This window comes from Triturus cristatus, chromosome 8 (genome assembly GCF_964204655.1).
Source record: "Triturus cristatus chromosome 8, aTriCri1.1, whole genome shotgun sequence".
Lineage (NCBI taxonomy): Eukaryota > Metazoa > Chordata > Amphibia > Caudata > Salamandridae > Triturus > Triturus cristatus.
In genome coordinates, this window is record NC_140591.1 from 1,025,060,893 (window position 1) to 1,025,072,957 (window position 12,065).

Here is a 12,065-nt window from a genome sequence, read left to right on the forward strand (position 1 = left end):
TTATAGTGATACCACAATCAGCTTTTTAGATGTATGGGTACGCAATAATACTGGAATCCTTGAAGTAAGTCTTTACACCAAGCCTACTGATCGCAACACATTACTACATTTTTCAAGTGGTCATCTGAGGAATCTCAAGGAAAATTTGCCTTATGGCCAATTTTTAAGGATTCATCACAATTGTATGAATCAGACTGACTATTTTGAGAATGCTGAGAGGTCACAAGTAAAATTATGTGATAGAGGCTACCCTAAAAAGCTCTTTAGAACTGCTTTGAAACGAGCTTGGTTTACACCACATTAAAATGTATTTCCCCCTAAGGAAAGGCAGGAGTCTAATCAAATGACGTGCGTGCTTCCATATAACCCAAAAGCCAATAAAATAAAACAAATTATTTTATGGAATTGGAGGTTAATACAGGACTTAAACATCCCCAAACCTTTGTTTGCATTCAGTAAAGGAAAAAACATCCGTCAGCATCTAATGAAAGCTGCACGGATAAACCCACCCAAAGGAGACGTAAGAAACATGCTAGGTCTCCCACCAGTAGTGGGACATTTTAAATGTAACAGCTGTGTAGTTTGTCCTTATACGACCAACTCTAAATTTGTGATGTTGAATGTCAAAAAACATAATCAAAACAATTTCTCAAATTGGAACACAAGAAATTGTATTTATTCCCTTATATGCCCTTGTGAAAAGGTATATATAGGGCAAACCACACAGGCAGTCAAAATGAGGGTGATGCAGCACCAGTCAAGAATACGCTGTAAGACGCAGGGAGCCCCTTTGGTGCAACACTTTTTGGAGTGTAATCATAATGAGAACGATATCAGATGATCCGTCCTTTTGGTGGTTAAATCCCAAAACAAAATGATCCTACAGACGACTTAGAATAAGCTTGAAGCACAAATGATAGAGAAGTATCATACGGCAAGTGTTGGTCTCAATGACGTGACGAAATCTGGGCACTTATTTGACTTCATGTGTAAAGAGTTTGTTAGGATGAACTGTTTATTTACCAAAAAAATCCATGTGGAATGTAATTTGATGTAAATATGTATATATTGTATAGTTCAGCGTCACCCACCTCTATAGTCTATTTTATTTATGTTTGCTTATGCATATGATTCGTTTTTTGTATGGTCATTTGTTTTTTGTTTGCTACTAATGTATACCCATACAAGCTGATGGAAGATACACCTGTAGACTTATACTTAATATAGACAGATGAATGTATTTAACTTAGATTGTAAGCCATTCTCTGTGCCGGCCTGGCTTTACCTACGTGTCACCTTGTTCATTTGGATTAATATGAGGTTCCCTCATCTGAGCTCGCACTCATTTTAGGGATATTGGTGGTATTTAGTTCGGTTTTTCCTTTAGTTTACAATAAAGTTTTTTGTTGATGTCGGTGTAGTTGATAGTATGTGTCCGATATGTTTAGTCCTTTGTGCCTGTTTAGTAGTGAGAACTGGGAACGATAGTCCCCTTTTTGTGTTGCTGCAGTTAGGTGGTTCTGTTCGGTAGTCCTTTCTCTCTTTTTTGTGACGTGTTGTCAGCCGGGTCCCGATCAGGTGGGACACCGAGTAGCACTCTTTATGGAAAACTTGCGACAGCTTCAGTACTTCATGCCGTTACTGCGTATGACACAACCGTGACAGACACCACCTTGGAAGCCCTGTGAAAGTAAAAAGGTATGGTTGTTTGGCCCTTGTTTAGGGAGGTTACTGTAGGGCTGCTTGCAAAGCACGGAGTCAACGCAATAGGGACTGTAGTTAGAGTGAAGTTTTTCTAGATTGGTACCTGTAGCTCGAAGTGGTGATTTTTGTGGACTTCAGTGCCTTTTCCATTGTTTGGATTCACACAGCTTATGAGCTGGTGGTAAGATGATTGAGGAGGAGTGGAGTAGTATTAGTACTTCAATAGTTTGAGATATACTCTTGTTGAGGGAAGTTAAGCATCCATGAATTCATTTGTATTACAGTTAGACACCCTGATTAATGAGCGCTGACTAGCCTGGTCCGGATTTTAAGGCACACGGAATTGTTTCCCACAAGTGAGTGCTTCTTTCCTATTGATACCACGCCACACTTTTGTATTAGGTATTTTATTGTAGCATTTTTTGATGACTTTGACTGTGGTCTTTATGTTGCACATTTGTTGTTCGGTATGGTTATGCTGATGAGCACTGGTTAATTGATATATTTCACTTAGGAGTTTTCACGGTATGTTTTTTATTTTATTTTCGTTTTCATTTTGATTTTGTTTGGGTGTTACACGTGTGGCACGTGGGTTTACGGTGACTGACACAGAGATTGAGATATATTTAGTGATGAATAGACACTACATGTGATTTTGTATATTTGTATAGGTCGTTTCCCTCACCCTTGTCCTGAGGAGGCCAAGATGTTTTTGGAGGCAGAAACGCGTCCGCGTCGACAGATTACGATCTGAGGATTCTGATGATATTATTTGACTAAGTTTGGAAATATATTTTTCGCACAATCATTATATTAAGGTTCTGGAGAAAATAGAATTGATTGTGTAAATAAGACTACCTCGAAGTGTATTCCCTGTATGGAATAGGTGAACACTTTCTTTTTGACAAATCGGTGGAAGGAACCTATGAATTGTTGATTACACTTTGTGATTTGTAAATGATTGTTGTATATGTACCTCTTGTGTGTGTATATATATGTATATAGTTTGTTGAAAAAAAGTATACAAAATTTTGATGAAGTGACTTATGATTACGGTAATTAAATTATGTAATCATGTGTTTTTTGGTATGTGATTGCTTTTTGATTATAATGGAATGAAATGAATGACAGGATTATAGACTGACAATAGAGAAATATACAGTCCTCTATTAAAAAGTGAGAGTTTGTATATATGTTTCCTCCTTGCCACTTCAAAATTTCTCGTTTTACAGGTGACAAGCACCGGATGTTCAGGAGGCGGTGTCTTTTGTAGCAAGAAGACAAAGAGGTAGGACTGCAGCTCCCATTAGATGCATCATGGGAGATGTAGTGTATATCACACACTCACACATACAAAGGTGCATGCTATAGTGTTTGTACCTGCTATCTTCGCCTGAATGTGACACTGACCAATCGCAACGCAACACCTAGACGTCACCAACCATTCCCAGCACTAAAGTACACCAACCGACCAATCCCAGATCCGAATCTGTGATGTATGTCTTCACTTCTTGCAGCAATTCACCCACCTTTATAAATCCCTTCCTATTTACACAAACCAACAAAAACTATAAAATGACACAAAAAACATATATAAATTCTTGTTTGCTTTACTAAAAGGAAAAAAAGCTTTACAATTCTTCGAGAAAACCCACAAACACTAGTAAAATCTTGACCAGCGGGAAATCACCCTAATCAATGCCGCATCACACTTTTGCGCAATTAGGTTCTGCTAACATCAACCAAAGTTAAACAATTACAACAATGTTTTTGGTATCTCTATCTCAATGGCATAGGTGATGGCATCTCACACTCTATACATGCATCCCCCTATTAATACTCACGCCTCCAAACAGCAACTGCCTTTGAATACCGCCTTTTCAAATCTTCAAGTTCTGGGCATTGGATTTCTGGATTTGGGGATTTTATTCTAACTTGGATATTAATTTATAGCTCCATTTGTGAACTGCCCACTGCTACCAGAACACTGATAGCACGGAAAGAGTACAAATTTTACTTATGAGTATTGATTCAACCTGGAACTTACAAGAATGGGCTCCAACTCCAAACCAAATTCTTGTTCCGGACGGCAGATCTTTGCCACCATTTTTTTGAATGGAAGCTAAAAGCAAATCATTATTAGTCAAGCATCCCTCATTAGGATACCCTGAACCTAGCATTTTTGATGTTGGAACTCCAAATCCCTTGCTAGATCTTTTGCTTGCATGAGTTTACTGCCTCACCAACCACAGTGTCAAATAACAGGTACCAGTGGGGGATGTATGTTCGCACAACGCACACCATTCCAACGCGTGCTTTTACCACGCGCGTAATACATCACAAACACCGTTACACCGGCAATTTCCACAACGCACGGCGTTGCAACGCAAATGCATGGTTTCCTATTGGCAAGTACATTACATCGTACATTTTAAAAGCGCACGTCGTTACAACGCATAATGGGTGTTCGTCCTTTCTTATGCGACATGTCTCGCGAACATCTCGTGCCTTGGAAATCCTTAGCTTTTGAATCTGTATCAAAATGAGAGATTCTGCAGGATAACAATTGATTTAATCTCTCTTCTTAATCCCCTTTCTTTTAAAATGCATAAACTGTAAATGGCTTTCTAGTTGAAGGAAATGGGAGGGCGCAGTCTTGTTGTCAGGTCAGTGTCTGTTGTCATAGATCTTGTCTTGGCTGATAGTGCGCTAATCCACCTGCCTTACCTTTAATGCGTTATTGAATGGTAGCGTGTGACAGGGATTCCTTGGTCAGGAGGCAGAAGAGTTTCCTTTGTGTGAAGCGTGCCACAGGCAGCAGTCAAGTCAGCGGGGCTCAGCCTCAGGTGTTCTTCGCAAAGACCAACTTTGGCACTATTATAACTTTAAAGGAGGCACTGCACCTTAGCTTCGCAGCACTTGTTAACAGAGTTCTTTGACCAAGTGTGGAGATGATTCAGGTGGAGCTCGGTTGAAAGATCTCAGGTCAGCAGTCTCAGGGCCGGCTTTAGTGCTGGTGGCGCCTTGTGCGACAATGTTTGTTGGCGCCCTCCCAATGACCACCTCCACCACAGATTCTCTCACTAGCACCCTTTAACAGTGACCAAGTCACCATAACCACACTCCCTCAGATGCATTGAATTAGTTATATAGCACCACTCATACTAGTGTAGGGTGTCTGAGCACTTTGCATCATACACACATTACACCGAGACAATCAATCAAACGTGTGTAAATCAGTGTATAGGAAATGTTACATAAGCCAAAGGACTAAAAGTGTAGGAGTCACGTCATCCATACTGTTAGGCAGTATAGTTTAAGAGTGCTTGGTGTGGCGAAGCACAAACGCAGAGTCGAAAAAGAAACAGCATAGTTGGGAGTTTTCTTTAATAATAGCCAAATTAACCCTTTTTGCAACATTAATCAATGTTCTAATAATGTATACTTTGCAGTGTGTATGCAGTTCTGGGATGAAAGTTAATAGCTCACTGTTGTATATTAGGACTTTACGTTATAAATTACAAGTAACAAAAGGATGTCTCTTTTGAAAGCAGTAATCTGCTGATCTGTTTACATCATACGCACTCTGTAATCTACTTGGTACACGTTCTTTGCAGCAGGCATATTAACCCTCTGCACTAACTTCACCTAAAAGTCAAAACCTCAACTTTACAAAATGCTGATCTCTCTCCAGGAAGATAATTAATCACAGGAGTTTTCTTGACATGTATGTGAGGCCTGGTTATTGCCGGCGGAAAGAAACGCTGCAGCAGGTGCTTCAAAAGCGTAATAAACTTTCAAACACGGCGCCCCCAGGAAGCCAGCACCCGGTGCAGTGGCACCGGTCGCACCGCCCTAAAGCCGGCCCTGAGCAGGCTTAAGGGCGGATAGGTACGACCAGAATAAAATTGCGTATTTTCTTGTTTTCACTCAAGGACCACCAGGACGCATGCCATTCAAATACCCTGGAGCCGGTGTGCATTTAGCCATATAAAGGAAGATAAATAAATCTTGCCTCTGCTGATAGTACGCTAATCCACCTGCCTTACCTTTAATGCGTTATTGAACGGTACCGTGTGACGGGGATTCCTTGGTCAGGAGGCAGAAGGTTTCCTCTGTGTGAAGCCTGCCGCAGGCAGCAGTCGAGTCAGAGTATCCAGCAAGTTCGAGAGGTGGTCCGATGGTGGACGAGATGTCAAGGCTGATTAATCCCCAGCAGTCTGTACTCCCAAACATTAATGATGCTCGCCAACCAACGAATGACGTCATAGTTATGAAAAAAACGCCACAATCCGTCATAGTTAGTGTACGGAGTTGTGAAAAAAACTTCACCAATAAATGTGTCATATCCAATTGTCATGTTCCAATAAATGCGCGATGTAACAGCATGCGTTGTAAACATTTCCGCGATGTAAGCATGCGCGATGTAACAGCATGCGTTGTAAACATTTCCGCGATGTAAAATGAGCGATGTAATTTACCCGCGATGTGCTCTCATCATTGTAATGGGTGTTCGCCACCAGTGGGTGGCCATCCGACGTTAAAGTAATGCAGGAGTGAAAGATTTTTGAATTTTTCAATCTTTGAGTATCAGAGAGGGCTACTGGTAGATGAGACATGAATTTATAGTAGTGATAGTGCTGAAAGAGTCAAAAATGTTATTATTAGTATCGGTTCAACCGGTAACTTACAAGAATGGGCTCCAACTCCATGCCAAATTCTTCTTCTAGGCGACAGATCTTTACCACCATTTTTTTAATGGAGGCTAAATCAAATCATTATTAGTCAAGCATCAATTTTAATCAGTTCTTAAGCTCAGTCAATAATGAGAGTTTTGGTTTGGTTTCATAAACTTTTATTTTTATAAAGAGATTAGGAAATGTTGGAGACAGCTCAGTGCGCATGTCAGTTTGGCCATTCTAACATGGACAGCCGAACTGACATGATCACTGTTAGCAGTGCCCACTACTCCCCCTCCATGACTGCCCCAGCAATGGCCCCACCCCAAGACACATTCATGTGAATAAAAATAAATCGATAATAAGCCTGTTTTATTATAATTTTATTTTTTACTGGTGGGGTGGGGTAATGATCCACTGTCACAGTGGAGTAGCCGCTGCTGTGTATTTCTGCAATGAAGCTTTTAAACCATTTCAGAGCTCTGTTATTGGACGTGTTCTCATTTAATCGATTATGTCTATTATGATACGTATTTTGATGAGGAGTGTAGTCTTTAACCTCTAGATCTACTGGAGAAATGAAGGCTGAACAAATCAGGTAAAAATTGAGTGTTTAAAATATTAGGGTTCAGATGATTATTGGAGTTCAGCTCCCATAGTGCCTATATAAAATGGTAAAAAGATAACTGTGGAAGACAACATGGGGAGTAGGGATCACTGATTGGCTGAAAGGGAAAAGGTATGTGGGTGCTGGCATGGGGTTAGGTTAAAGGACTTGAGAGAGCTATGTGGGAGGAATTTGAAGCACAAGGATCTCTATGGGCTGTGATGACAGATCCATGGAGTGGGTGAGAAATGGGCTATGTGTGCTGTGAAAGGCAGGTTTTGGGCGATGCCTTATATACCTCTCAAGCAGCAGGACACTGCTAACTGCCTCCTCCTGAAACTAAACATCACGGGCCATATTATCAAGGAATGGCGATAACATTATCGCCGCTTTAGCGGCAGGAAATGCCGCTAAAGCGGCGATAATGGGCTTGATAATCTGCCCTTGTGAATTCCCAAAGAAGGCCAGGTTTACACCAGAAGCTGGGCTTCTATGGGAATTCACAAGGGCAAATTATCAAGCCTATTATCGACGCTTTAGCGGCAGTTTCCTGCCACTAAAGTGGCGATAACATTATCGCTGTTCCTTGATAATATGGCCGCTCATTCCCACATTTCAGTGTTAAATTCCAAGCGGTTGAAAGAGTGCATTTTAAAATCTTGGTTCTCCTCTCTCGGAATCTGTAATCAGAATGTTCACCTGCCACCTTCTGATTTGCAGCTGGTAAATGTCCATTAAGAATGTGTGGGTACACAGTCCTGGCCCACAAACCCCCTCACTGACAGTAAAATGGCAGCTGTACTCAAGTGGGAAACAATAGAGTATATGTCAAACCTTATCCACTGCTCACACTGTATTCCACCTTGCCAGATTCTCACATTGTTAAACAATGCTCATCCCATTGTACACCAGCGCGGGGAGTCACACTGCCCATCAATATGCACTGGTTACACTGCTCACCATTTTTAGCCCAGACACTGTAATTGAGCCAGCTTCTGACAATGCAAGTCCCACAAGTGCCAGTTTCTACCATTGCCCATGAATGTTGATTTCCAACACTATCTTTCAGGGCCGGGTGCTCACATTGGCCTACAACTCTAATTCATCATATTTCCCAGGAGTGCTTATTTATCACAATGCACACCAGTATTACCCCTTCACACTAGCTCTAAGTGGTATACCTCTACAAATACCACTTGCGCAAATTTCTCACTAAATAAATCCGGTATTTGCAAAGCGAGAACCAATCACCCCTCGGGGTCTTAAGGCGATGGGGGCCGTCAGGGAGATTAAGTGAGCTATTGATCAGAGTCACATGATGCTGAGCTGAATTGCCACCGGGGATCGAACCGCAAGCCCCGTGCTCCGGAGTCAGCCGCTCTGGCCGCTGCGCTGGAGTCAGCCGCTCTGGCCACTGAGCCGCACCTCTCCCTCTCACTGTGCCCACCATCTTCAGCTTTCACAACACTACACGTCTCATGTCTTCCCCGCTCCTTTGCCATACTCTCTCTCAGTGCTTAATTCGTACCAGTTGTTTCAGGTGTTAGCCCCCGGCACTTATATTGGACGGTGACTTCATAGACATAATCAGGCTTTGGTTCACAGCAACAGAGAGAAGCACAGATGAAGAAGGCATCACAGAAATATAGTAAAACAGTAACAAACAAAAGAAAAGAGGAATAAAAAGAACCTGCTAGAGCGAGTTAAAAAGCCTGGGAGTATAGTGGTTTGAAGAAAAAGACATGAAGTGGAATTAAGACAACGGGGTCATGGTATTTAGCAAACCTTGCCTTTCGCAGCACCAGCAGCGGACTCTTAAAAAGAACTTTGAACTCCAGCACTTATATTTATAAAATGTATTCAAGGGCCCCTCCCCTGTTCTTCCTATTTTTTACACTGCAACACCCTCCTTTCCCACTAATTTGTTTAATGTATAGCATAATTTCACCGTATTCCTGCATTTCTATTTCTTTCCAAACCTTTCATAATGTTGATCGTCTTCTCTCTCCCTCTCTCTCCCTCTCTCTCTCTCTCTCTTTCTCTCTCTCTCTCTCTCGCTCTCTCTCTCTCTCTCTTTCCATTCTATTATTATTATTATTATTATTATTATTATTATTATTATTATTATTATTATTATTATTATTATACAGCTTATAGAGCGCCTGGTTACTCCAAACAGAGTGTCCCCGCGATTATCATTCCTACTCTTGAATCAGCTGCTCTCCCCCCTTCCTCCATGCTCTTGGTCACTCGGGCAGAAGGTCCCCTTCCAGATGCCTCATCTCTGCAAACCCACCACTGCTTACCACTCGTACATTTCACTGCTCCACTGGTTGCCAGAGAGAGCAGCACCCAGGCAATGGGTGAAGCGAGCCGGCATTACTTGGTCCTGGCACTGCTTCCTGCAACTGTAGACCATATACCTATGGAAGAGACACCACGTTAAAAAGGAGACACACTTTATTGAGAGGTCTCTAAATTGCTTAGCAATAGCAGGGGCCCGTTTGGAGCATTACATGATGCAAATATAATTGTTCTTAATAATACTTTTATGTGACCCCTATTTAAGGTGTGGCTGCAAGGAATTTGGGGCTTTCTATTATAAAGTCTTCATGCTCAAACTAAGGCATCACCTCCACACCACAAAAAGTGTTCAACTATACAGAGGGGTCAACTATTAGACTTATCTGTGTTTTATATAATTGTATTTTATATGGGGTTAGAGTGAGGAAGTGACTTAAGTGGCTGTTTAAAAGAACGAGTGTGTGATTGGCAGTAATTGATCTGGGCTAGTGCTACTGGAAAGGAGTAGGAAGAAGAGACACACATGAAGTGGATAAGTAAGCAAGTTTGTGGTTGGGTAGGTGATCGAGTGAGAGGAGTGATAATGCACTTATAGTGTAAAGTGTCCATTTTAATCAGCTCTAGGGAGCTTAACCAACTAATGGTGGGAGATCTTCAAAAGGAAAAAATGTAGCAGTTTCAGAAAAAAACAACCACATTTTAAAAAGAAATATTTAAAAAGATAAGGCATTAGCATTTTACCGGGTTGCAAATAATTTAAGATCATCCTTAGAGACTGTAGAAATGCTAGACAAATTGTTTCTAAGCAGTGCTTACTTTGAGCCTGTGGTTGAAGGTAGAGCCCAACAGCACTGATTTCTGGGGCTTGCCCAGGGACGGTCTTTGCTCTTGAAGCGTCCTGGGAGGGAAGAAATTAGATGCTGTACCTTCCTGCTGGGGAATAAAACGAGGCAGCGAGTCCCTTTTGCATTCAATGGCCCGTCTTCAGCTGATTGCATCAGGGCAGTGATTGGCATCTCTATAAAAACATTTCACTCCTCCACGACTCACCTGAATTACCTACAGAATTAGTTCCGCCACTCTGGTGCCAAGCTGTTGGTAGGGGGTAGGGAGTTGTTGGTGCATGGTGACAGGGGATGAGAGGGAGATGCGAGGGAAAGGGGTTGGGTAGATGGGGTGGTAAAAATCGCACCTCTCTGAATAGTAAAAACAGAGGGGCATATCTACAAGGCGGCGATAGAAAATTATCGCCGCTTTTGCAGCCGTTTTCAGCCGAAAAGCGGCGATAATTTTATCGCCTAATTAGCAAGGTCACGCTAATGCGTGAAACCTTGCATTAGCGCACGAATTCCTAACGCCCAGCTTTGCATCTCTAATGAGATGCAAAGTGGGCGTTCCTGACCTGACATGACAGGAGAAATGTCGCTAAGCGACATTTCTCCTATCAAAAAGCCCCACGCTATGGCGCATAACGGCAAGAAAAGTAGCGATAACTCCTGTTAGCGCTACTTTCCTTACGCCTGCTTCAGGACTGACTTAGCCATGATATCCTATGGAAGGTGGATATCATGGCTAAGTTTGTGAGGGCCTATCAACAAGCTAACGCCACATTTCGTGAGATCATCGCTGTGTTTCCAGAGATAATCTCACGTTAGGCAGTTAGCGCTAGGATTTTTATCGTTTTTGAGATAAGCGTTGCTAATAGCACGCTATCTCAGCGATAAAAGTCCACGTTAGCCGGCAATAATTATCCTAGCGCTAAGTGCGCTTAACGATAATTATCGCCGGTTGTTGCTGATATGCCCCCGAAACCTTTAAAAGTAGCTTAAATGTAATCACTGGAACCAAGTCAGACTGTTGCTGCTGTCTGCATGACATTAATGTAGAGAGTGCTATTCACCCCTCTGAAGGGGGACACATTCCCAGAGGCCGAACCTGTTTCCACATCAGACTTTAACCCAGAGCAAGTGAGATAAAAACACACAAGGAAAAAAGAAGGAAAGAATGACAGGAAAACAGTGACAAAGGAAGAAAGTATGTAGGATTCTGCAAGAGTGAGACAAGGGGGCGGAGAGTGTCTGGTGGTGGTTTGAAGAGGCATAAGGTGGACTTAAGACTGCTCAGCCTTGGTGTTCAGCATGCCGCCATTCAATGTTAGAAATGGGGTTTCTGGTTGTCTAGGGTATGCACCTGAGCCAAGCAGAATCCACCACTCCAGTCAAGGCAAGTAAGTTACACACCAAAGATAACATGTGTTTACCCTCTGGTAGCATGGCACAGAGCAGGTAGGCTTATCATCAGAGGTAATGTGTAATGCATTTGGGAAACACACTCACACAGAAACACAATGAATACACCCCAAAAGAGACTCCACATAGGATTATATAAAAATATAGATAGTATAGTGTACATAACATAAAACTAAACGACAGGTGTCATAAATACTGTGCAGACAATTTAGACACTTCAGATAGTACTCGTCATCCTGGAAACTGCAACTCAAAAATTACATGTTTCAGTAATGCCTTAAGGAATGTAATGCAACAGTACAGTACATAAATCACAGTAGGTTATTCACTATTGAGTAAATCAAAGCAGTGCTTAAAGTATGTGAGTTTTGTGCTGTGATCTTTGGAGGACCAGCGCTCTTCTTTTAGAGCATTTACGGTAACAGTTTTCCAAATGCACAAGTTCCTGATTGGGGGCCTCTGTCAAAGATTCACCCCTGTAGGCACATCAAGGAACCAGTGCTCCCAGATATGGCCACCCAT